General features: G+C 44.9%; 1 protein-coding gene across 4 annotated transcripts in view; it reads right to left on the reverse strand.

Annotated features, from left to right (window-relative positions):
• The window catches only part of Lolal (longitudinals lacking protein-like), a 49,006-nt gene extending 26,428 nt beyond the window's left edge, over positions 1-22,578 (reverse strand). For 3 of the 4 annotated variants that reach the window (XM_076773423.1, XM_076773422.1, XM_076773424.1), the window contains exons 1-2: positions 22,267-22,578; positions 18,678-18,803 (exon numbers count right to left, since the gene is read on the reverse strand). The gene's annotated coding sequence lies outside the window, so the exon portion shown is untranslated. The remainder of the gene's footprint in view (positions 1-18,677; positions 18,804-22,266) is intronic. The other variant, XM_076773425.1, reaches the window with a different exon arrangement.
• Between the last annotated feature and the right edge of the window lie 5,339 nt (positions 22,579-27,917).

Genomic DNA, 27,917 nt, shown 5'->3' on the forward strand with positions numbered 1-27,917 from the left:
GTAACACGCTGTATCATAGCGCCTTGTCATTTATTATCAAAGGCAATGCAAAACCAGCAATTACTTCAATCAGGTTCCCGCTTACTCGGGTATTTTTAATCGTTTCAATCGAAAATTCATTTTTCACGATTTTAATCGAGACAAATAATGTAATCGATGAATGGTCTGTCATCGACAGCCCGCGTGTTCCAGCTATCTTAAGTAATCCAGGTATTTTAGACAACAAGCTTTACCTTTCATGAAACGCATAGATTGACGTACGAACAACAAATTATCATAAAAAGTTCATTAAACTGAAAATACGCAGTATCGGTTTTGACCTTTTGGACCTGACAGTTGCGAGTGGCGTAAAGTAAAAGCTAAAGCAACGCTTGATACATTTAAACGTAAACAGCCACTTAACGATGATGTTTTATAGTCAATTAAACCATTATACGATGATTCAACGCCGGAAGAATTGTTGCAAAAATGTTTTAAAACAAACGTACACGATACAGTAACGAAAGCTTCGGCTCTTTGATTTGGACTTTAAACATCTGGGAATTGCTAGACACGTGGAACTTAAACTTTATTAAAAACTAAAACTGGAGATCTTTTTAAACTCGTGAGAAAATTCCTCGGTGAAAGTTGGCCGTAAAATTTGCCAAAATTTTCCCCAACCGGCGCCGGTAGTTTCATTCGAGTCGAATCTACTCGCCAGAAACAGATAATCGTCTGCGTTCCGCTTAAAAATAGCTGAAAATTAAAACTAGAACCGCTAGCTCTCAATCAAAGGTCGAAGGATACGCGAGCGTTGTCCGTGAACGTTCACACGCGCTGATCTGACGAAAGCTGCCTCGATCTTAGCGTATTTCTGTCTCGCGAGCTATTTTTAATCACGAGTATTGGTTGAATAAGGAACGCGAGAGCATTCGTCCCATACTTGACGTTATTGCATCACACGCGAGAGTCGCGCGGATGTTCGGTGTTCCTGTTCGATGATAAACACGAGCGTCGAGACGCGACGCGGTTCGCGCTTATCATCGCGAGTTGTCCCGGCAGGTGTTTCTGACACACTTAGGCGGCCAGTTTTCGGTGTTTGTTGTCGCCAGAGATAGGTACCTTCCAATTATTATTTTTTTTTTTACCCAAAAACAAATCCTTAGACTCTGTAAACAATTTTGAATACGTACTATTTTGTTCTAACCAAACTGGCAGGACGAATTTACGACCGAACACGAGATAAGAAAATAAGTGCGGGGAAACTTCCCGCCTCTTGCGCGTGTTTCCCGATTTTCCGCAAACATGGTGGAAAATACGTGGTCTTCGTGGTTTTACCCAACCTCGGAGCGAAAGAATCGTGGCCCATTATCGTCCATACTAATATAGTTGTACTGTTGATATTATTATAACAGAGTGTTCGGCCACCCCTGGAAAAAATTTTAATGGGAGATTCTGGAGACCAAAATAAGACGAAAATCAAGAATATCAATTTGTTAAAAACTTAAAAAAATTCTTTATCGAAAATATACTGTGTGGCCGGAAATGTTTCTATAACTTTTTAACGAAGCCTCAATCAACAAATTAGTATCCTTGATTTTCGTCTTATTTTGGCATCTAGAATCCCCCCTTAAAGTTTTTCCCAGGGTTGGCCGAATGCCCTGTATATTTCTTACTTGGTATATTATCGTCAATATATTTTCCAATTGGTGTTGATTCGTCTAAAAAGTAACCTCTAATATATTTCATGCAGTTCTAAAATAATTGTACGACCCGCGACACGATAGCTGAGTGCAAATTGGCTCCCAAGCCAAAACGAGTTTGACATGCTTGCTCCGAAGCCAGAGTCCGTCGAATCATAGTTCGCGTCTAAAGCAAGGTTTTCTCGGATTTTATTAATGACTTTACCAGGAATAATCCCGGACGATACGCCAGTAATATTCTGTTTGTTAAATTCCAACACCCTACAAAGTCACTACTAAATGATAAATGTCACCGAACGCGCCTGCTGAAACCATTCTTCATGGTTCTTTGATTTACTCGCTTAAGAAGCGATGATTTACGATGTTTGTACTACTCCTTCCAAATATTGAAACATTAGATTAATATAGTTTTGCATCATCGATGGAACAGCACTTTGTGTCTATCTAACCCTTCTTCCTATTATTATTCTTTGGTTCAAAGGCAACAATGCTTGTATTTCCTATTACTATTTTCATGATTTTATTATAGACGATGCCTGCAACATGCTGGTCAAATTTGAAGTACATTAAAAAGTCGATTTTTCCATCCCGAGAAATGCGAATACCATCGCGAGTGTTTCGACGTTTTGTTCTCAAATTCTTTGAAGTACGTCTCTATTTTCTCGTACAACGGGCCACCGTCGCGATGGTGGACGGGACGCCTCTGTTGAAGCGTCGCCGTCGCGCACGTGTCCCGTGAACTCATGAATGAATGCGCTGCGGAAAACGCGCCAGCGCGGGCCTCGGCCTGACGCGCATAATCTGCAGCTATTTTTAAGTGGAACGCAGACGATTTATCAGTGATTCCCGCGAGATAGCGGCGTTCGCTTATCGATACAGTCGCGCATGCTCGACTCGAATCGAGTGACTAAAAGAGAAAACAAAGGCACTCCGTGCGTCGGAGGTGTTCCTCCGCGGAACACGCGGCTCGTCGTACGAGAAAAAGACGCCAAACAAGGCTCGCTATCTATTTACTACCGGAAACGATCGAGTTTTCAGTACTTTCTCCACCCAAAAATTTATTTTTCATCTGTCTCTTGATTGTAAATTTTCCTGTATACGAAATGTTATGCTGAAGATATGTGAGAAATTTGAAGAAAGTAGAACCTCGATTAGCGCACGAGAGCTTCGTTCGTTGCACGGTGTCAATAAGTGAAGGAGGTCTAACAAGGAGACTATCAACCTGGTAATATATTTCAATTGATTTATCGATCGATTTTATAGTTTCGTCGAGGCTCTTCTGGTGAAGTCAATATAACTTCAACGTATTTTCAATACGCGTCGAGCTGGACGGAGAAACCAGTAGCATAAACTTTTAGAAAAAGCAAATGAAGATTGGAAAGTTAAAGATATTTGTTTCAGTGTATTTTCAATATTCTTGTGTTTATAGAGTTAATATTGAAACTAACTCCTAAAGTAAAGGTTGCAAGCGATTAAAGCAAATAGTTAAGCCGTTCTTGCTGCATACTTCAGTATAATTTGCGACGAAACTTATAATGGAATTTATATATAAATCCTTCGTAAATCATAAACAATCTCTCCGTCAACTTTTTCAAAACGTTGCTTTCCACTCTATCTCTATGCATGTGAAATTCAACGTACAATGTTTACCGCGCCATGGACGATAAAGCAAAGGCAACACCTTATTACATTCGGAAAGATCGATAAATCACTACGATGGAGGCTTCTGTATTAGATAGCGATCGTTCAAGCGAAAAATTCGCGAAGACAGAGAAATTCGATTAGTTCGATCGAGATCCGAGCGGATAAGGGAATTACCTAATCCACTTTATCCGTTGCATAATGATAAGACGAACGATCGAAAGTCTAGCCCGCCGTTCGGGGAACGAGAATGATCATTTCGACCGAAATTTGCTCGCCGTTGCCCCCACGATCGGTCGATGAAAAAAAAGGAAGAAATTGACAAAACGACGGCGGCCACGTTCACACTTTCACTGGATCGAATTCACGGAATGATTAACCTTTTCCAATACGCCACCTCTCGAACGGAGGACCGTGACGATCGAACGGCCGCAGCTCGTTTCCGTTTTTTCGTCGTTTCTTGGTTTTCTTCATCGCGCATGATCGCGCCCCGGCGGATAGAGACGTGCTTTTTGCGCGGATAAATAGCGTGTGGCACAATCGCTGTCGACGTTAGGCGGATCGAACCCGACGATTTCGCGTTCGGGAGATCGTACTTTCGAGCCTGCGTTACCCGACCAAATATATTGCAGCAAGAATACCTCGTCGTATCGCTGCGATGGTAATTAAAATATCGTTAACGACGATTGGAGCTCGTACTTTCTCTTCGCATTCTCGTCTGGTAGCCAGCTAGATGTAGCTAGCTTAACGATCTTTGTTTAGGGATCGCTCGATACCTCTATCGAAGTTTCAACGACGGTCAAAAATAGGAAGAAGTTAAACATTTATATCGAATGTACTCTACCTTTCATTTTTTTAAGTTTTTCCAAGTATCTTAAAAGCGACGGATTTGGCAGTAATTATAAGAAGCAACCCCTACGAACTCCCACCCCTAAGAATTATAAGTAAGAAATCCATGCTGCTAGTTACAGTTTTGCTTTTGAGAACTTTGTTGTCAGTTGGGACAGTCGACCGTTCGTTGTAATACGTTTTTGGAAAAGATTGTTAATCTTTCCCAAGAAGTACCGTTTCTCGTAGCGACGCGCGACGAAGCCAGGAAAAGTAAGGAGCCCGTATAGAAGAAGGAGGCACTTCTGCCTTAGCGGTTATGTAACCGAGCGATTCTCGGAGCCGGCAGCAGCGCGCGCGAGCTCTAGTGAGGTCAATTTGCGCGCTCATCGGGCGCTGACTCGCGCGAACGCACGCACACGCTCGCGACCGCCTCGACGAACGTCGAAAGAAAAAGTAAATTGTGCTCGGTAGGAATTTTGATGGGTTTCCGAACGGCCTCCCCGTTTCCCATTGACGTCACGCTCTCGATCGTTAACGTTAACACGGAGTCGGGCACAGTTTCATCCAGATAACGAACTACGGATGAGATCTATGAACGACGTTCCACCTATCGAATGAAACTAATTTTCAACACTCTCAAAACGTATCGAAAATTTAAAGATTCAATATCCGAGACTTTAGACTTCGGATCGCGTCCCAAATAATTCGAATCTTCGTATCACCGTGCACGCGTCTCGATACAGCTATCCGGGAAGATTAATTTCTATTCGAATAATGGGTAACTCTGGGAGCGTGCTCGATGGCGGTTCGATTTCGATCGGCCAGGCGTGAGAACGAAAGGTGTACTAGCGGGGAAAGTCATTACCGTGAGAAGACGACGGTTATTGGTACTTATGTGAATTACGCGCGCGGGATGCCACGCGTGGTCGCGCGTGAGCACGGTCACGTGGACTCCAAGTTAATGTCGGTCGAGGTGTCGGAGAGAGGATCCATCTTCGTCGAGAAACGACAGAAACGAAAGTACGGGCGATGAGTGTGCCCGGCCGTTAAACGAGCTACCGGTAGCATCATCGAAAATACGAAACGTCATTCGAAATTGCGTTATTTTCGTCCGAAGATTCCCTCGCGGGGATCGACGTCGATCAACATGGCAGAAACTGTACGAGCAAGCTTCGCTCCGTCCGAGAAAAACTCGATCTGTCGATCTCGATCCATGGCGATCGGTCGAGCAGCTCGAATTCGAGTGGAAGGCACACTTTTACGTTCCATTTGATTTAACATACTGCCACAAGCTTCGCTCGGTTCGTTCCGTAACGATGTTAGTTGCACAAATGACATTTGTAGCGACGTTAACTTGCGCTCCGATAAATAACGAATTATGGGACGTATGCAAAACGAACGCAAGTTATATGACCATACGCGAAATAAAATGTTGATGTCGTTGTATTAATTTATCAAATATTCATTTTCGTATTAGCATATAGGTTATGTAACGTACTAGTTACGTTTTCGACGCTATGTACATATTTATAATAATTAGATCGTACGTATGCGGGGACAGATTTTCGTTTAATTTTTGCTGCGGCTATTATTTTCGTAATGTCTTATTAATCTAAAATTACTCTGTGGAATTTACTTGTACAATATAGTAGAGACACTTGTTACTGAACGCAGCAGTTGATTTCATTCTGACTTGCACCCTAATTTAAGACTTCGGTAGGTCTTCTCCAGTGATTACACGCTTCTACGTGTTGAGAGAAGGATCTAATCCCCGGAGGGCCCGTCTTACTATAAATTGCCCCCACTTTCCAAAACGAGTCGAATGTAATTTACTGGCCAAGTGTCTCGGTCTGAGGATTCGTGCAACAAATGGCTTCCTAGATCAATAATCTGTCCTATCCTCCAAAAGTTACGAAGTCTTCGCTGTATAATGTATGAACAATCAGAGAAAATGTTGCTTCATCGAATAGAGATTATTTCCGCTCCGTCTAACGTTAGATTTATTTCTCCGAATCAGTCCAACTGTTTCACGCAATTCAGAGCAACGATATGCTTAAGCGAAGAAAAGCGGTTCAGGATGAGGCAAGATATGAATTATTTAGAGTGTGCGTTATAAAACTCCGAGACCTAAACGGACAAAATCACCTACAATTCTTGCCAACGTAAATATACATCTAGATTCTTCTATCAAGAAATGCTACAGCCACGGAAGATAACGAAGTCTCTATCTGATCGTGAGGCAAAGACGTCGGATCGTAACGCTCAACTCGCCGGTGGGGTTAAACCCAGTGAACCTAAACCAGCGGAGATTTTAGACATTCAACGTAAAGTACGTTAAACTAGGCTCTCTGGCGAGTCCACCAGAGATACCTGAACGAAATGCCAATTTCGGTAGCTTTTTATTTCATGCTTCGAACCCGAAACGAATCGATTAACGCATTGGAACCGTGTTCCAATAATGGGCAATAAAAAGGACACATAATTTTCCTATTAAACTAGTTACACGCCATTTTGTCGCGTCCAGAGACGACCTCGACATTTGTTGATTCAACGATCTATCTGTTATTCTATAGCATTCCCAACGACCGTAAAGTTATTAAAAATGTTAGAACCAGAGTTGGAGACCACCATGACAGTCAATGCATCGATAAAAAAATATTCTTCGATGTCCAGTAACGGGGACACGGTACCTTAACTTTTGAGGAAAGCGACGAGGAGCGAGATCGCCGGTTAGCCCCGATAGAGAAACGATCTTCGTTGAGTAAAAGCTCCGGAGAAGCTTTAGGAGCGCGCGACGTCGCTAATCAAACGGAACGGAGAAAAGAAGCCAGAGAAAGGAAGGGAAAGAGAAGAAACGAGAGGATAGCGGGCGAGGAGGTGAATCGTTTTGTATGTATGTGTGTGTTGTGTGTATGCGTGTGGATCGGCCGAGCGCGGAACCGTGTACGGAGCGTAGTCGAGTGGAGTGGAGTGGAGTTGGAGTGGAGTGGCGTAGAGTCGACGTCGAGTGGAGTGGAGTGGAGTGGCGTGGGGTTGCGCCGGTAAGTGTGCCAAGGTGCACTTCTCGAGAAAGCCGGACCGACCGGACCACTACCGCTGCGCCGTGCCCTGACTATCCCAAGTCGCGCGGATTCGATCCTATTCCATCCTGTCCTGTCTCGATACACCGCTCTCGATACGCTCCCTATCCTGCCCCGATACGTTCCAGCCGATATATCCGCGCCGGTGAACGGATTTCGCGGACCGATCCGCGTCTCCAGGGGACGCCCCGATCCTCCAGCTACACGGACAGCCATCTCGACGTTGATCTTTGATCTCTTACGATCGGGCAATTAACGCTCGAGCACGCCGGATAGCGCGCGGGCTTGCTTCATCTAACAGCAGATTGCGATCGATGATTTCAGCCAACGAACGCTGCATCTCGACGTTTCTCTGTGAGAAAAGCGCGCTCGGTAGCGATCGGACCAACTCCGCGATCGACTCGGATAACACGGTGGGTAGTATACGGTCGCTGCGGCTACCGAACGCGCCAAGCGATTCCTCCGAAGCCTCAACGTGGGTCGTATTTGGGAATTTTCCTTGGGACTGACTTTTCAAGCACATCTATTTTTTAAAATTACTGTGAGATGTTTAAGAAGAGATTCACAGGATTTCCACCCTTTAGCTTCGACGGGCATTATCGCCATGTTTATTGTCCATCGTAGCTCCTACTTACTTTATACTTTACTGCACACTGGTTAGATCAATTTTGGAATGTAGCTCGCTAATCTGATCCCCTTACTACAATACCTACAAGTAAGTATTCAAAAAATAATTATATCGAAATATAATACCAAAGAGCAGAGTCTCTATGCGATGGTAGCTTTGTTCAGGACGTAGCCTGCGCCTGGAAGGCCAGCTCGGGCTGGGAGAGGCTAAAAGAGGAGGGTTCGGGCGCCGAGAGGAAACGGAATAGCCGACTTCCGTCGGGGTTGATTCCGTTCGGCCCGATTCCGCTCGATTTTCTAAATATACCGCCGAAAGCTCGACCGTTTTCGAGTCCCTGGTCCGAGTAACGTCGATGCGTCTGCTCCTGTTCGGCGGCCTAGGCCAGGCTGACCGGTCCTCTTCGCGTGCATCGTTGCCCCTAGACCCTCGCTATACATAGGTGTATGCGCGCATGCACACACGGCCACTTACGCATGTGCGTACACGCTGAATATAGATACCGGTATTGAGGGCAGCTACCCTAATAATAGAAGTCGAGAAAATTTTTAGCCCTTGATGCCGGCCGGTTACACGAGATAGAATTCGATTTGGGTCTCGCGCATGGTCGTACCGAAAGACGAGACAGTCGATAAGCAAAAGATAAAAAAAAAAAAAGAAGAAAGATAGTAAAACGAGCCCGTCGTCGAGTTTCCCGAAGAAGAGTTCTCCGGGATCGAGTCGCGGAGTTCAGATTTAATTCGATAATTAAGCGACGTTACTCGCGGTCTTCTTATCACTGCACACCATGTCCGTGTCAACAAAAGATTACGGACTTTCGCGCGAGAGTAAAAATAATTTTCATTGCCAGCCAGTTATTAAAACGGTTCGCGCAAGCACGTCGTTACGATCACGCGCGAGTTTCGCCTCCCGTGCAACACCCGCCGGCGCCAGAGACTTCTTTTTATCAAGCTGACGCGATATCCGTCGCGATAACGTGGCCCTAAAAAGAAAAATTCAATTACCGTGCCCCGAGGCATTTATTTATTTACGCGGACGGGACGGGCGCGTGCGCCGTCGGATCCATCGACGTCCACGATCCTCCTCTCGATCGAGATCGTCGATGCCGGAGGATCCACGTTGATTCCGCTTCGATCCGCGTCACGTATCGCGCGATCGTCGCGAGACGGCGGTTCTCGCGTACGCCCAGAGGAATCATCGGTCGCGTCTGCACCGTTTATTCCGATTCGTGAGAGATACCCGGCCCGATAAGATAAAGCCACCGGCGACGCGATGAAAATAAGATAACCGAATAGACGCGACCACGGATGCACGATCCACGACGGTTGCGTGGATTCCGTGGAATCGGCGTCACTCCCCGTCAAACGTCACGTCACGAAAACGAGTTCCTCCGCTTTTATTTTCCGTTCTCTTTCCACTTCCTTTTTTTTTTCGTGGAACGAGCGACAGCCGTTCGATAAATATGGAGCGCGAGGCGTTCGAAAAATACGCCGACGAACGCGTCGGTTTCGCAGCCCGCTTAGGCACCGTCCGATTATCCATCGGGTTGCGTGTGCTTTTTTAAAAGTTAATTGTAAGGCGATCGCACGGCCATTTAATTGGGATACGAGCCTCGCGCGCTTGGGCCAAGAGGCCTCGTCGTCTATTCATAGTCGTACTAGAACTAGATTCAAAGGTGTCGCGACTTTGATCCGAAGCCTCGTTCCGACCGTTGCGTGCGCGATTATTATTCCCATCGATATCAAGAATCGTAGTTTATTTTGCTTCTTCGCCGATGATGTATCGCACTCGCGCACGAAAAGATACCGCCGTGCGTGTTATCTCTCGTTTCGCGGGTCGCCATCGCGATGGTTTTAACGTTTTTACTAATATGTAAACAGTACGCACAGTGCGTCGCTTAATTGGGAAAAATCCAAATGTCGGTATCCTTTTTTTGCGATGGAATGTAACATAAGTATGATTCGAAAACCTTTGCATCGTAACGATTGATAAATAAAGCTTACTTCCTTCGTTCATTTACTTCTATCGTATCTATCACGATCGTTTCATTTTGATTGAATATTTTTCTTGCTTCGTGTGAATTCATGTTCATTGACTCGAAGGTTATCAAGTTTCTAAAATTATACGTCTCTTCGATATTAATTCTATTTTTCTCGAAAAGGGTGAAACGTGTCTTTCCGTGCAATCGAATTGAACAGAAAAAAAAGGAGTCTATTCTACCAAACGAAGTCAGACATCGAGCCCCGAGGCCATATTTGATTCGCGTCAACGTCGAGAAAAGGTTGCACGATCTTGCTGGTCTCGCCGAGAAGGTGAAGTAAATAGGGTATTAAGTCGTTGGTTTTCTTTTTATTTATCTTTTTTTCGCGACAACCAAAGGTAAACAAGTCAATCCGAACTCTTATAAATTAATGTTGCTGCCGGTGTCGATTACTAGATCACGCAAACCTAAATGTTTCGGGTTAATAGCATCAAACTAATCGTTGAACTTCGGCCATCACTATTTTACACGATACTTTTTTATATTATTATTATTCGATTGTAAATAATTTTCTTGCTTTATATAATATCAAGATTCAGAATCGATACGTAACTTTTTACATGGTTTTTGTCTTGTTATCAGCGGAAAGTGGCTGTCGATAACTGATCCATTTCCGCGGCGATAATCGGAACATTCTACAAACGGTTTATTCTGCGAATTCCCTGACTAAACTTTACAAAATAAATAATTGTATCGAGCGATTGAAAGTAAATAAAACGAAGGTACGAATTTCAAATTGCACGATGAATTCTGATACTGCATTTTCTACGACGAAAAGTGGCAATGTGCTATGGCGTGTTCATTTTTATAATCTCGACGATTAGACAAGAAAAATGATTAGAAAATGTGTTAATGCGTAAGAAACATTTATTTTAATGTGTTAAAACGATATGAAATTAAAAAATGACCTTATTTCTTATCAGTTTCTAACACTGGATTACTTCTATGGAGATAACAGGCGCATATCGTTTTGATGGAGAGTCGATCACTGGGCCAATCATATTTTTCAACTTTTCTCTTAATTTTATATATCGGGTGACTTATAATTTGTGCAATAAGAAATTAAAAAGCTAATAAACATAATTTGGTACCGTGTTAGACGTGTATGTACTGAGAAATGATTTGAACAATTCATTGAATTAAAGTATAACGTACATTGGATAAACAACGTTTTGATGCAAAATATCCATCCGGTATAGGGTGAAGGAATTAATGTTTCGAAATGCACGATATTTTCTGGGACGTCCTAATATACCGAGCGGCGAACACGTTGCAGGAACAGAGCCAACCGGCCCTTTTCGGGTTAATCGAGTACGCGCGCGAGAAGGAACGAGCTATAATTCACTTTCTCGTCCTTGATCGTCCCGGGAAGGCACAAAAGCGTTTCAGTTCCGGCTGTCGGTGAACGCGGATTTCGTGAGCGGAGGGCCGACGGACGAACGAGGAACCAAAGTGGGTCGCGGTTCGAAGATTATTTGACGATACGCACGCCCCGGTTGGTCACGAACGGAGGAGACATTTCGAGCCGAGTAGATCCGCGATCGACCACATCCGAACATCCTATTCTCGTCGATTTCCACGAACCAACCGATCAAACTCCATTGCAAACCTTTACCTCGTCCATTAAAGGAAGGACTCCCATTAGGATCGCGATTATTTAGATAATTGTTGCAATAAATATTTCAGGTATTTCAACTTGCAATAGAGCATCCGCTCAAATAAAAATCTTTCTCTAATAACTTGAGTATTACTTGGCATACGATAAAGTAACCGTAAGAGAATACTGTCAGATAATCAGGTAACATTTTCGTACAAAAATTGTTATTCTAAGTGTAACACTTTTTGAGATATCGTATTCCAAAGTCGAAGCGTTACTATTGACCCCGGTCTCCCCTACGCGGGGGCCTGATGCACGTCGGAGACCGCGGCTGGTCCGTGGGCCTAGGCTTGTCGACCCCTACGATAGACTGTCGCGGAGCAGTCAGAAGGATCGTAAACTCCTAGAGGAAAGGAGACCGACGAGGACGTAGGTGTAACAGACCGCTAACAACAACACACCGCGCCCGTTTCCAACCCCCTCGAGAGGAGAACGGCCGAGGGAGGTGAGGAGCCGCTAAAGTGGATGCGATGACCCAAATACGAGGCAGTGAAAGTGGCACACTGGTCAGGCACAGCCTGCCTCCACCGTCGTTCACCCACACGAACGGGCCTGGTGTGCGTGTGTGTTCGTGCGTGGCTACGCGACGCGTGCGCACGCGCGAGCGCGAGCGCGTAAAACACGCGGAGTTAACGCGCGCGCTGCGTATCGAGGCGAATAGTTCTGCCGGAGAGTTGGCAGCGACGGTGATGAGGTGAAGGCAATATAGGCGCAGCCACCGACTGATTACTAATTGGAAATTATGGAAATCCGCTTGCGTCGATCGACGTCGACGCTCCGTGTTTCGTCTTCGACACACGCCTCGCCTCGGATCTTCTGCGCCGTCGGTTCTCCTACCGCGGGTTTCTTTTAATTTCCACCGATTCCGTCCGAGGGGACGTCCGCGCGAGGACCGCGTTTTATTTCCGTGCCAGCGGCTTCGCGTTTCCACGACGGCGCGTTGCCCCGAGCCGGCTTCGCCCCTTCGAAACGTTCTAATTGAAAATACTTGAATGGCATCCCTCGATCGGCCGAAATACCTCTAGGTGTTCGCGTGTAAATTTAGCGTGCCAGCGGCAAACACGGATTCCTCCTCGGCCCACGGGAACACCGACTTCTCCGTCGGATCTCGCCGTGCGGCTTCCGGGCTCGAAAACGCGACAGGATCCTTGGGAACGGTCGTCTACCCTAAACCTACGCCGCTTTTTTCTCGCTTTTCCCAACCTATTTACGTTTCCGTCTCTATTTCGACTTCGGTTCGTGCGCTCTTTATGCCCTTCGCGGGGGTTGAAAACCGTTTCAATGCCAGTTTTTTCTTGTTTGTTTCGAACAATCCGCCCCGCGGAACGAAGTTCTAAATTTATCAGCGCAAACAGTCTCTCCTGGAGCATAATGTCCCTTATCGTATTTATTTAGTATTCAGCAGGGATTGAAGAGATTCCAAAAATAACTGTCTCGAACCGTCACGTATCGGTTCCGATCGACGCGGTATCGGAGCAGAAAAGTTCTACTGCTAACAATGAAACACCCTGCGTGGGTGACGTGGCAATCAAAGCGCTAGATTATGATCATTTATCAAATCGGGAGGACAGAAACGCGGTAGCGGAGCGTATTTCTCATGGTTGAGTACTTCGACGGAGACCAAACCGGTAGGGTAATGCGATCGAGTTCGCAATCGTCGATCGGTCCGAGCCCCGGATCACGCGATACGCTGTTTTAGGAACTCGGCGGTTCCCAGGCGACGAAAACGCGGCGGCCGTGGAAAAACCGGGCGACGAAAACCGCGGATCGGTAATTTGTAGTCGGTGTGCGAGACGGCAAGAAGCGACGACCGAGAGGCGAGCAAAGAAACGGCTCGGGCTCGTGCCGGCGAACCTTTTACGAATTCGTGAGCCTGCCGATAGGAGCTAGCCAGTTTACAGAGACAGAGCCGCGCTTAGGACACACGGACGCACGGCTAAGCCGTCACGCCGGTGGTGCAGGCGCAGATTGTGGTTCTCCCATTTACCCAGTTCCCCTCGCGCTCGCACCAACGTACACGGGTTATGTAACCAAGTGAAAGTGGCACAAGCACCGAGCGCCGAGCTCGCACACCGAGAGTACCGACATCGGCATCGACGTCGACTCGCGCGAACAACCACCATCCACTGTACCTACAAACCCACCTCCGGCGCCCATCCGACCAGATACGATCCCGTTCCACGACTTCGACGATAATCCTCGCTTCCTAAAGCGTACGCTACGTTGCTTCGCGAGTCCAGGTCACTTCGGGACGAACGAAACCACGCACCGACATTTTCATCCCACGAAGCCCGTTTCCAAAATTTTTGGTCGACGAATACCCGACGAGCAATGTTCCTTTCGATGCGTACTTCGTCTAAAGTTAACACGTTGACGTCTGTTTTCCGTAACTAATGATGCATTCGATAGTTCGATCTCGGGGACACTGTCGTCGTTGAAAAGTTTGTGGGAATCTTTTATTATAAATGTTTGGCCACCAGTGACCACTACAGAGATTCTATTGAATTCGTTTCTTTTTTATTCAGGTATCATCGACACGGTTAAATCACTCGCAGAGACTACATCTCAAATAGTTCACGCCTTCGAAACTCGCACGGATCTTCCATGGTTCACACCCATGCTTTAGATTTTTCTCTCCCCTGTGACCTAACGTGTTACAACACACTCGTATCGTATTAATTTATGATATTCCTGTCCATTCCTGTCTTTCACTCCACCATATTCTCTGTTTCCTTAGCATATACTACACCTCGCTATTTGAATTTCTTATCTCCTTGTATCTGCTCATTCCTCCACCATTCTTTCCTTAAGACGTACATCTAAAACATTCATCACTCTTCATTTTAATCTAACATTCCTTGTACACATCTATTCTCGAATCTTCTACACCCATACTTTCCATATCCTCCTCTTATTTCTTGCCACCTTTTCCTTATTCATATTTTATTTAAATTAAGTAACAGTGCAACCGATGGTACTTGTACTCCATTCTGTACATATTTTCATTTCACAAAATGTATCGATAATAATAACGTCGGGACCACTCCCGAAACCATCTCTCGTTTCCGTCCCACCTGCTGACACCTCGATCTTTGGGATCCTCCTATGGGAACGCGATCGCCTAATACGGTTGGACTAAGGTAAATGCTTTTTTCGTTCGATCGTTTTTTCTACGCAGGTAAATCCGAAAGGAGACCGTTTAGAAGAACGAGAAAATCAGGTTCTCAGTGGAATACCGGAGGAGCAAAAACAAAGCCTGTTACTCCGAGCAAACGCGACACTCGGTGGGCACTGTCTGTAATAATAATCATTATTGTTTATCGTTGGATTAAAAAATTCATTCCGCCTCTTATTGACTTTTTACTTCTCATGGTTCGAAAATAGCGCGAAAACGCGATCGAATTTTTCAATTTGGATCTCCGTGCGATCTCGTGTGACCGAGGTTAGATGGACCACCGTGTGCAACGACGAACACGTCTTTGCATTCCTACTCGGAGGCAGAAAAACGTTTCGTGGTCGCGCGCGTAGTGAACCTCCAGTGTAAACAGACAGTGGCGTAATGTGTTTCTCAGCCGGTCTGGCTCGATCGGCCATCGAGATAGACACGTAGCTACCGCTGGGCTCTCTCGAGAGCGAAAGGAATTCGCTGTTTTGTCGCGAGAACGTAAGAAAAAGGGAAAGGGCGATCACGCGATTAGATATGCATTACGATCGGGCTGAACGCGCGCCGGCCACCGGGCATTCGCCGAGAAATATTCTCCCAGGATCCACGAGGATCCAGGATCTAGGGAAGATCCGCCCGAACGCGACAATCGCAAGCAGAACGATTACTAACGACTGTGGAATGCTCGACCGTCGAGCGTCGAGTATTTACGGTAACGAGAAAGCATCGATACGTATAAACGATAATATTCTCGATATTTATTATCTATCAATAAGATTGTTATCTCCGGTAGACGACGGAATGCATTTTAGAAATCGCGCTTACAGCCACGTTTAGCATAATCGTTCCATCGGTAACCGTGGAACCGGTTGCGATAATAGTGCTGTAACAATTATAAACGAAGCGTACGTACGCAGTGGTAAAGGTCGTTCGTATTTCACGCGAAGGACGCCTCTGAAACAGATGTTCGATCACTTTTTAACGATATGCTCGAAAAATATGGAAAACAGGGGTCGACGACCCTTCGAACTTAAACTGCCGATTAAGTGTGATTTGTTTGGTATTTTTGTTTCTGTTAAGCGTGGAATTTTGATTTTTTCGATTCATAAGGTTGCCGACCCGCGGTTCAGAGCTTACCGTAGCATCAATGGGGACTCATTAAAGGGAGGAAGGGGTGGTGGCATGGAGCACACCCTGTTTACTTCGAAGCAGCGTTGTGGTAACCGGCGCCGTGTCGAGACCAACGGCCTATGAACTCCGTTTCAACCGGTTATATAACGGCTTAATTACTCTGCCCCATTTTCACGAGGCATTGTCTCGATGGGGCACTTACTTTCGAACCTCGCGCCTCGAACGAAGCGTGCAACGGCTTAGAAGCTTAGAAGAGACTGCGGCTCTCTACGAGTAAGGCTAACCGCAATCGAGAGACTTCTTGCGCAAGGGACTTTTCGTTTTTTCCCCCGTTTCGGCCGAACCTTTTGCCGAAGTTGCCGGAAGTAACGCCAGCCTGTGCCATTAGGCTCGATGCCCATCGCGTTTAACCCCCAGCGAACCCAGTGACTTCTTACCGAGAAACAACGTTGGCCGCTCCCGAAACTGAACGGCCAAGATAATGAATGGTAGTCCAAGAAATTCTTTGTAGTTTGGTAATAGCAACTTTTTATATAAACAGTGGCTCGTTGAAAATAACTCCGTGCTTTTAATTTTTTTTAAATAATGTATCTCTCTATCAATAAAAAAGTAATATCAATTCATGGGCAAAGGTATGTTCCCACCTTAAAGAAACGCAAGAATTGAGAAATCCCCGAATGCTGGGACGTCACAATGCTTTTAGTAGCATTCATTTGCAAGGAATGGTAAATCAATCGAAGATTGTTTTCTCGTCTGGTCGATCCACATCTTCGTAAGAAGCGATTTATCAGTATTTATAAAACACATTCTCGTTTCATAAAATATGAAACACATCATAAGCCGTTCAACATTCGATGACCTTATCTTAGATTTCTATACGCAGACTAATGAGGAGAATGGATTTATCGTGCAAAAGATGCAGGGTTTCGCTCACAAAGTGCAACCGCAGGCTGCACTTATGAAAAGACTCGCGTCGAAGGATGACACCTCTCACCGAGCCATTTAACTGTTCCTCTCCAGAGTTCGTACCTTTGCTCGCAGAACTACCGGCCTCTTATCACCCTATGTAAAATGTTATCTACGAGCAAACACGATTACATTCATTTTTTTTGTAGAATCGAAATAGCTTGTGCGGAGTCATTGACACGGCGCATCGGTGGAGCGTTTGTACTCTCAAAAATTTTCATCGCCAATGTTTCTTTTTATATTTGCAAACACTGGACTAGTACATAAAGTTTGACTGAAAAGGTAGATATTCAGAGTACGATAGATAAAAAATGTTGTATAGAAGCGAAGGAAGACCGAGGTTTGCGGTTGGCGGGATACAATTAAACGCGTTCGTCATATCCTCCGCCCGTTTGTAACTGTTCGTACGAATTCAACGAGAAATCAGTGGTCGTTCGCGATTAGGCCGGGTGGGCGTCAGATGCATTTGATTCATCCGTGAAATCACGTGTCCAACGGAATTTAGTTCGCGGGTAATTTCTTGTCGGCGTATCCCTAACGATTCGTCATTTCCTTCGAGGAGAACGGACGTTCGAATCCGAAGCAAACGAAACCGCGAGCTCCGGTGCTCCTATCGCAGCATACGATTAACAATTCTCGAGAACCGCTAATCCATTTTTTTTTTACCGCCACGTCATCGTCGAACCGCGTTGTTGTACTTTACGACGAGACGATTCGTAATCCAGCGAGAATTTTTCATGGGGCAATTAGGATTTTCGATCGGCGGAGGTTCGTTTCGAAAGAGTTCGTAACTCGTGACGTTTAACCGGGGATAATTTATCGTTTTGTTACGGATCCTGGCCGTATCCTTCGCGCAAGGACGCGCGCCGCTCAGCTGGCAACTAGCGTGCAACCGATGGAAATAATCCTCTCGTTTCGACTACCGTCGATCGATATTTCGCATCGCGAAGCTTTACGATCGAGGGTACGACAGATATGTATCCGCGTATGGATAATTACAGTCGGCTGGAAGGGATAATGTTTGATCGAGCGGACGTCGGCCATAATTAACGGGAATATCGGCCAGGATCGCTCGGTGGAAAGGGACGGCACATGTATGCATGTACGCGCTTACGCGGATCGGCAATAAACGTGATTGCAGAGTTGCTCAATCCGGTATGCCGCCGCTAGATTTTACCCCACCGCACCCTTTCGTTTCGTACAACGAAACGCTGTGTTTTCCGTTCGGCGCGAATCGTTTTAACTCCATCGTTTCGCAACCTAGCGCTCCCAACGATTCCTTAACCCCTTAACGCGTTCACTGTCGCGCTAAAACCGTACAATTTTGTACAAGACTAAATTTATTTCCCTCGACGTCCCTATATGGGTGACGTGGCAAAGTGTGAAAATTATTTATAATTCCCCGGAAATATTCGTTTGGCGAGTAATTAGCCTCTTTGAGAAGCTTGGCTTTCGTCGCGATCGCTCGGCTATCGAAAACTATGTGACGCGTCCTCGTGTTCGAATTCGAATTATTATATAATCTCGGCGATGCGCTTTAAGCATTTTTTCGTTGGTGCTATTCTCGGAAGGCCGTCTGGTTCCATTTAAACCCAAAATTATGCGCATACATAAGACGTTTCGCGTCTGTATCGGTTCCACGAGGGAACGCACGGACGAATCATCATATCTTCGTGAAAATTCGCATAAATATTACTAATATAACGTACTACGATCGACGAAAGTGTGATTCTTACTAAATTAGTTTAAACCTAGTAATTTAACGACACATATTTCATATTCTGGGAATAGATATTTGACCCATCGAAATTATACCCAAATGTAATGCGTATAAATATTTATGTAGCCTTGTAAACTTACTTTTTAATTTCTGTAGCAACTCCTTCTTTACGCACATACAGGGTTTTCGAGTTTGAATCACTTTTTACAGAGTAAATCTACATCCATCGATTCTGGAACCGTTCAGTACGCAGTTCGGTACCGCAACTATAAAAATAAAAAATTCCAGTTACAATTTTTGTCAGTGTCGCGCTGGTGGGTCTCGTACGCGCGATTCCCGCTGAAAATCGTGGCGCGAAACTCGAATCGCGACGGGGCGCGCATATCAAAAGCGAAAATCGATTTATTCGGCGGAGCAGCGAAGACAGGACGAGAGAGCGGTCCGATGGACGATGACTAAGCGTACCTCGCCGTATGGAGGGACAGAGTGAGAGTGAACGAACGAACCTAGAGCCAGAGAGAGAAAACTAGACAAGGAAAGAGAGAGAGAGAGTGAAAGAGAGAGACTTGGACTAGGCAAGGCAAGGCAACGCGAAGCAAGGCAAGCGAGCAGAGAGGCGAGCGATCCGACTAAAGTAGGCTGTTATTTAACGATTTTAGTGAAACGTTCGCGGCATTATACAATCGGCCTAGATCCCGAGTCACGGAGCGTCACGGATCGTGAACGCTGCCAAGCCAGTCACAGTGATTGCCTTCACCGCAGAGAGCAGACACTTCGGTTCGCCTCGCTTCTGGAACCCGGGGATCTCGGGTTCAACTGCTCGATCGACACGTGCACGGACCTTCCGCTTGGGAAAGGGCTCCTTTTCATCTAAAAGCTGACCGCTAACGCCGTGAACCGAGCACGATCGGCTACCGAACTCGCTGCTGTCGCGGTTAACGTTCAAACCAACTCCCTACGGGCTTTCCGAACAATCGTGATCGCCGTTAATAGGATCGCTAACGATCGACTGTTCAGATATTTTGGGAAAGTTCTACCGACAACTAAAAGTATATTACACGACTGAAACTACCATTTTCTTCAAACTTAGAAGAGCCCTGTTCTGATCGAATCTAATTTCTTGACACTCAGTGTCATTGTTCGAAAGAAACAAATAAAAAGGGAGTTGAGATATATTTCCTCGGTGTGCGTCAGCGCGCGTCCATGTTTTTTTTCTCTGTAAACCGAGGATCGACGATCGTTCCTTTCTACGCGGGTAGACAGGACCGTTACTTCACCCGCTAATTTGTTTCGCGAGCCTCGGATCCCAGAAATAAATGTTATTGACAAGGATCTCGTGTGCGGCGAATCGTTGCTGCCCGCGCGCCGCGTAAGCATCCATCATTTATAAGCCCTCCGCGATCAAGTTATCGATACTCGGCCAGTTGCGTAATCGGCAATTATTCGTTGGATATTCCTCGACGATCCCTGCGCCCGTTTCGGATCCGGGAAAAGCGACACAACCAGTTCCGCGGCAAAAAGGCCACTCTACTTGGTGGAAAGTATTTGGAAAGTGACATAATGCGTCACATCCGACCCTTAAAGCAAACCGGTGAACATGTTTAACGCGGTACCGGTTCTACGTGTGCACGAACTTAACCCTCCACGTTGCTCGGTTACTTGCGCGTAACGCTCCACGCATTTCTAATTAGAACTGGGAACTAGTCGAATTTACTATTCGAATATTTCACTAATGCTCCAACGCTACGAATAAAGCTCGAACATCCAAACATTCGAATATTTCGCTAATAGCTTTTGATCGAATTCTTTATGCTTCGAGTACTTGATACAATTAACAGCTTGAATATCAACAAAGGCCTGGACGATGATGATATAGTAACTTTTAAAATATGTGTTACCGTTTTCGAAAGTGATTCTCGAGCCACGAATGTTTCGGAAGCCTCGTTCTAAACGATTAACTCAAAATATGAAAATAAATATGTCGTTAGAAAGTCGGGAAAGTTGCCTAATGCGTAGCGGTCGCCTAAATCGTACATCTCTAATTTATCTATCATTACTGAACAAGCTCGATCTAGTAGTAAACGCGTGGCATAACCGAACGACGAAAATTATAGAAAAAAATGAACATTTTTATGTGTACTATGAATATTTTAAAAAATCAGGTACGATTGATATAATTTTTAACCATATTTACATAGTAATACTTATATGTTATTTAATCGTTATTTTTATATAGTGGATATCTTCATTCTGTTCACTCGTTAATAAATTTATTTTAGTGAAATAGTTTCTCTTGTTAACCTTATCCTTTATTAATCTCTATTCACAAATCTACTGCCTTTAAAGACACTGCTTTTAGAACCGGTTACTTGAGTCGAACTTGTTCGCTACGTTATAAAAAAGCTTGTAACGAATTAATTTATTCCTGGTAAAAGGTGTAACACGTAATAATATGGATCTTAAATATCAAGCTACGGTTCCCGTTGCTAATTTGCGTGCAAATTAGTGCCAAATAGGAAACGCAAGATAACATCTAAGTGATACGATTTGAACAACTCTCCTCTGTATAGAAACGCTAAAACTGAACAGAATCGATCAGATAATCTTGATTTGCGCATATACCTAGCATTTAATTAATATTATTCGAATAACGTGCCCAATCTTCTTAACCTGGCATCGATTCATCGTACTTTCTACGAGATTGTTTACATAAGAACTCGGAAGACACTGCTATACCTGACGAATTTTACCAATGATAAAAAATGGACATTCATCCACTAGTTGGTGTTGCAACTGATCATACAACTAAAATACTCGAATTCACCAAGAACCCCAACATAAAAATATCTCAACTTTCACGAGACACAGATCAACACCGAAGACTGAAAAGAAGAACCTTCGTCAGTTTGATTATTTAGAAAAAGAACTGTAAGAATCCTCGTTTCGATATTGTCTGAGCCAGAGCGTAATTGAGAAACGATGGGAAAGAGAAAGAAATGGACTTTTTCGAGGTTGGTCGAGTAGGATAACCCTTTGACGATCGTCGCGTTGGCCACGGCGACCCACTTACCCGAAATTTCCTGCTCCCTCTGTGCGTCTCGCGGACGCTGCACGTAGATAGGGATTACGCAATAAGTGCAGCATCGCGACGAAAACGTCGGACGGGACGCGAGGACGCGAACGGGACCGAGACAGCAGCGATCGCATTTTATTCGCGCACGGCAGACCCGGTGACACACTTAACCGCGCGCTCCGGGAAGCGTTGGCAGCGGGGAAAGTGACAGCATCGACGTTGTCCAGCCGATCGTAACCGCGGTTACGTGGCGGCCGATGATGCGCCTAGCGCGGCCATAACATCCCAGATAACGGCCCCTGGCACGCGTTTACGCTATTTAACGCGTTCTCCCTCCAGCACAAACCGAATACGACAATATTCGAACGATGACGTTTATAACATACGACTAATGAAACATGTATGTTAATTCGAAGCAGATGGTATAATATTGATGCGTCTTTTCTCTTTCCGTGGCCATAATAAAGTTGTACAAACAAATACCCAGCGTGTTTACATTAATTTCATATGCAACGAAGATCATTGAGCAGATAGATTCTTTTACAAAAATGATGACTTTTGACAGTTCATAGGTATCTATCTTCTTCTGAAAGATCTCATAACCAGGGTTATCAGCCCTCTCAATGTTCCCCATATCACCAAGGACGAGTACCTACTTGGGAATCCATCGTGAGTCCAACAATTTGCCTGCAAGGACGTTTCCTCTTGAGTCTTCTTGTTCTGCACGAGTCTGAGTTACTCTTTCTTGAACTACCACTCACTCTTTCGCACCCTGCACCTGAGCAAGTCGGTACAGGGTCCCAGGGGCCCCGCGTGGAGGTGAGGTGAGTGGATTTGACCAGAGCGGGCCCGCCAACTTCGCCGAAATTCTCTGGACCAGGCTACCACCAAGATGGCAGCCCAGATGTAGGAGAACATCAGCATAATCGGGGTTTTCGACCTGACCAAAGCCAGGAAGTCCCACTCCAGCCTCGTACCCCCAATTCAACAATATACAGTGATCGCTGAAGGTGCATTTTTGCTATATTTATTGTGAACAGGTACCACAAGTAGCTACAAAGCGTCCAAGGTTTTGGGAACAACGTGCCAACTATAGAGAAGATTCAATTTCAGATAAACCAGCTCAAAAATGGTTTGCGCGTTTCCAGAACGACAATTTTGATATTTTCGAAGGTCCACGTTCCGGAAGCATGCTCTCGACTGCTATGTTTGGCTCGAATTAAGTCTACAAATTGATTACTCGAACTTCCTTTTCAGTCTAACAGAAATCTAAATTCGATAGAAATAAAAAGGATTAACACGCTTGATAATTTCGAAGATAAGAATTCGTTTGCACGATCCATTTTCACACGACTTGGCGAAAATCGCAAAATTGAACGTTCTGCATTACTTAAATAAATTCGAGGCCAACAGAATGATGACTTAATCCTCCCTGTCCTAACTTTACGCGAACCTCATATTTCAATCTCAACGAAATCCCTGACATCGACCGCAAGTAGTGATCGATTTGGCGCGAAGCAAGCACTCGTCCGTGAACGATATGCCGGAGGACATCTGTTAGATACAAAGAGCAATGACTTTCCGATGGGAACGTGAACTATCTTCTCTCAATATTTCATTTCGTTACGCTTGGTATGCAATCTTCGGGCGAACCATGTTGCTGCGAGCCTCCGTGGCGTTATGATCGACGCGTCCTACCATTCGCAAGTTTAAATGTTCCCGTTCACGATCTTCCTATCTTAGTACTCTACAATTTCTCTGATTTAAAACGCCTAAATATTCATCTCTCTTTAGTATCTATACACTTTTAAAATTTTTTTTATAATCATCTGTACTTCGACATCCGCGTGAGACGTTCAATAATAATAATATTATAAGAAAATATATACGAAAAAATTTGTCCTCATTTACTTTATCGTTCATCCCAGATATCTAATCTGCAATTCTCGTATCGGAGAAAAAAAAAGACAATTTTTTAAGCTAAAGTCGAATGATCCCCGTATCTTGCAGACTCATGTACGCGCGGGAGAAGTTAATATTTTATTCAAACACGAATCGTTATCATCGGGGATCGCATCACTGACCTTTAAAACGCGGAATCATCGTTCAAAAATATCGTGCAGCATTTCCGAGGCGTTTCGGGCGCTCGGGGAACGGAATTCCCGGCTATTCGGAGCTGAAATCGAAAGTCGACGTCTCTCTCGACAGAAGAAATCTCGTCGAATGCGTGTCAGTGGGTCTCCCGAGACGTTACATCAGAGAGAAGACTCGCTTCCGTCACGGAGCCGGGATTCGCGCGGATGAGAAACACGCTGGCAATTATTCCCATGCTCCGGCGGTTACTTCACTCACAGCGACGATAAACGTACACGAGGATAAAAGACTAATTCCAAAATATATAGTTCATTATTCGGTCGAATAATGCACCATCGTAAACCATTATTTGCTCCTTAATGATGGAAATTAACGATTGAGAGAATAATGGCTAGAAGAGCGTTTATATCGGGAACACGATTGCAGCATAATCGTACCTCTAATATAATACTTGATTACTTCGATAGTTCGGAACGTTAGACGGTTGTAAAAATAATAACAATCCGTGTGGCTCTTTTTCCCATTACACTGAAACGTGATAATCATATATTTTTCACTTTCACGTGGCAGTCACAGACCCTTATCTCCGACCGTACTACTTAATATGGCAAGGCGAGATACGCAAGTTTTCCACATGCAAATATTATTAGCGTCATTTGTCTTAAATATGAAAACACGACTTGCGCTACCTGACACCACGCACGATCATTCCGCCAGTCAAACAACAAGCAAGTGTACACATTGATTCCAATCTTCCTCGTAATAACAAATGTCTCGCTTTGGACTACGTTAGTCCAGTGATGTAGGCAGAATTTATCCATCGTTCACATTCCATACTGACTCGCAGAACTCATAAATATTCGGTTTCAAGTTAACGAATTCAAAGTTCGATTTGAAGTTAATAAATCACTTTCTCCTCGGTGGATTACTTTCAGCGCGAAGATAATCGTTTTTTCGGCTATCCGGGTAGTTAATCATTTGGGTGAATAATGGATCGTCGGGAGCGATTGTTCGCGGTGAAGAAGGACCAACCGGCAAAGCGTAGGGAACGGTCACGAGAAGGACGAAAGCCTAAAAATAAAGCGGCGTGGCCGCGCGACGGATCATACCTAATGAGCCGCGTGTACAATTAACGTGCGATGGATGTACCTGCCTCGCGCGATGTACGGAGTTTCACTTTCCTTCTCGTTGGCTCGCTTCCGTTGGTTATTTTCGTACCTGGCGTACCACGTGGCCGCCTATAGGCACCGGGCGACGACAACGAGTGTCGTCCTCGCGGAGAAAGTTCCAAATTTCGAGGGCTACGGATGCCACGGATGCCGCGACACGACGCGACGCAGAACGGCGCCGCGGAATCGCGGGCAAGGGAACTCTCACACCGGGCAAACCTATCTACATACGATGTCCTCGGTGTACCAAATGGGGAAAGGGCTCGTTCTATACGAGAGAACAAGAAAATCACGACGACGGCAACGTAACTCGCGACTGTTTTCGCGGGACTCTCGTGCACGAGCAAACAGGTGCTCTGAATTTCTCGTGTCGCCTTCGAACTCGAAATAACGACTCTTCCAATAGGAGAACATAGCAAAGACCCCTTATTATCCGAATTAGACATGCATACTGACGGAATTATGCGAGACGAATGTTAACGGGACGTTTCTTACTTCAGTGAATATTACAAGCTCACCCTCTTTTTGTACCTTGTATATTCTAACTGTTTTTGTTTCCCCTATCTGGTCTATGATTGGAAATATAATTCGTCCAGGATATAGTCCACGGTATCGCTTCTCACAAGCCATGAGACGCTGAGCGAAAGGTAATTCGACGATCGATCATGATGACATTAATTGAGGATGCGTCGGTTTCTCGCTTCAGAAGAACAGACATGATATATATCGCATATATAATATGTCAAAATCGTAATGTAATCTGCCATCATTTATGCAAAATTAGAAGGAATTAATAATACAGATATGAAAATCTAGACGATAGTAATATTTTAATAGAGGACATATTTCGGGTTCCAAATATCACAGAAGGTATTTAGAAAACATTGGCGTTATCTAATTTGTAACACCGCGAATAATGGGGCCGAATCATCTGTTAACGAACGACACTTGTGGAAGAATCTTAATTCCGCCATTTCCAACCTCTACCGTAATGTTTTATTCATCGTAAACTAACTGGTATTCCAAATACGCTGCATTTCCTCGGCAAACTTGGAAGCTCTTTTCTTTCGTAAACTCGCAAATCACAGTCAAGCCTACGTAGGAATTAATATACTGAAAAAAAGCGATGTTTCAATGATCCTGACGGTCCAAGATCGAACACCACGCTTTCCACGATCTCACGAAACACGGTTCACGTCGAAAGTTACGCCTATACGGGATTACGTAACGCAGCACGAATTACAATAATGATTTACGAGCAAGAACCTCGGATATTCTCGCGATTATAAAGTCCGTGGAAAGACGAGACATTCTCGGTACCGAGAATCGTTGCGCGTTCGACGATAAATTGTCGTACGATTCTGTTTTGTCTCCCCAATGGCCCTAATATTTCGCACAATACAGATTTGGAGTCTGTCAGTGTCGGAGCAAGAGCGTGAAGATGATTCTAGTTTAAATATGTTTCGAATCCAAACGATTTACAGAAGTTAAAAAAATTAAGACGCGTGAAAATGAAGTTTCAGGTGGAAATATGGGACTGTGTGAATGCTGCTTTCGGTGAAACGAGCAAATCGTGTGAACGGGTTGCGAGTTTATGGCGTCGTTTAGCAGGCGTTGCAGCTAGCTCCGATCGAATGGTAGGCGCAGAAATTAGGCTGTCGTCAGGTATTTAAAAGAGTGACGCGTCCGAGGCCGTGCGTTCGCCGCGGAGCGGACTCTTTCAAAAACGAAAGTCCCAACTCTTCGCGTATTCCGAGCTCGTGTCGCACCGGTGAGTTTCACCGAACATTCGCTATGTATGCGTACGTTTAGTGGGCATCCGCGAAGAATCCAAAAGTCACGTAGCCGAGGAACAAGGAAGGAGAGAAAAGAATCACAGAGGCGAGGCGAGGCGGGAGAAAGGATAAGCGTTTGATATTACGAAGACACGAGCAGCGTCGACCAAAGGAAGTGGAAGTCGTCGTCGGAAACTGGAATCCTTCAATTCCAGAAGCACGACAAATCGAACGACCTGCTAGCGTCCGAAACGAATTTTCTGTCACGGCATTAACTCCAACGCGGACGAAAGAAAAGAGTCGTACCGTTTCATGAACAGCAAGGGCCATAAAACCACCTACGAACCGCTGCCTATAATCACGCCTCGAATTTCTTTCGCGGTGCTAATTCCATCGAAAGAAACGAGTCTGGACTAACAAGGACCGTAAAACCACCCACGAACCGTTGGTCTATAATCAGAAGTCAGATTTAGAGCTCTCTGTGAACGACCAACGCGAATTTACGTTTATCACAATATTAATTTTCATGAAGCGTTAATTTACGATGAAATTTTGGATCGATAAGGACATATGCGATAATTTAGATTATTTCAGTAATTCTGTTAACGCTCATGTTATTGTCCGAATATCCACTACGGCTTCGATAGAATTATTCGTACTATAAATCACGTAAAATGAAGATGAGTTTGGCTGCTGAATTAATTCAGCAATTTATTTTGTAATAATTATACTCATGAATATATGTAAAATTTCAATAAAGAAGCGATACGTAGTCCATAAGGATCAACAAGTTTAAACACCTGGTGTCTCCCAAATTTCTTATCGAAAATAGTTTACAATGAAAATTTCTGATGATGTAAGGCTCTAATATTTGAATTTTATAAAACGTGAAGGACCCAAGAACGATCAACAAAGTGTTAAGAGCGTCGGATAAAAAATAAAAGAAACCAAGGGGATGACCGAAATCCGAGGTTGAGGAGGATTGGAAGGGAAACGCGGTTCGCCGGGTCCACGTCCGTCGCGATCGAAGCAACGGTAAGGATAATTGGAAGGTACGGTCCGATGGAATGGGCAAAATCTCCGAACGATTCCTCATATTAGCGGAATATGCTCCGAAGGAACGGTACGCTCGCGTGCGTACGCCGAGAGGAGCGTCGACGCTAGACGAGTCGATCAACCTCCCGATGATCGCGGAGCGTGGCGTCGAACGCTGAAAAAGTGAAACTCGGCTCGCTGCGCGTGTAACCTAGAAACGAACAAGCGGTGCTC

The sequence above is a fragment of the Colletes latitarsis genome, chromosome 9 (assembly GCF_051014445.1).
Source record: "Colletes latitarsis isolate SP2378_abdomen chromosome 9, iyColLati1, whole genome shotgun sequence".
In the NCBI taxonomy this organism is placed as follows: Eukaryota; Metazoa; Arthropoda; class Insecta; order Hymenoptera; family Colletidae; genus Colletes; species Colletes latitarsis.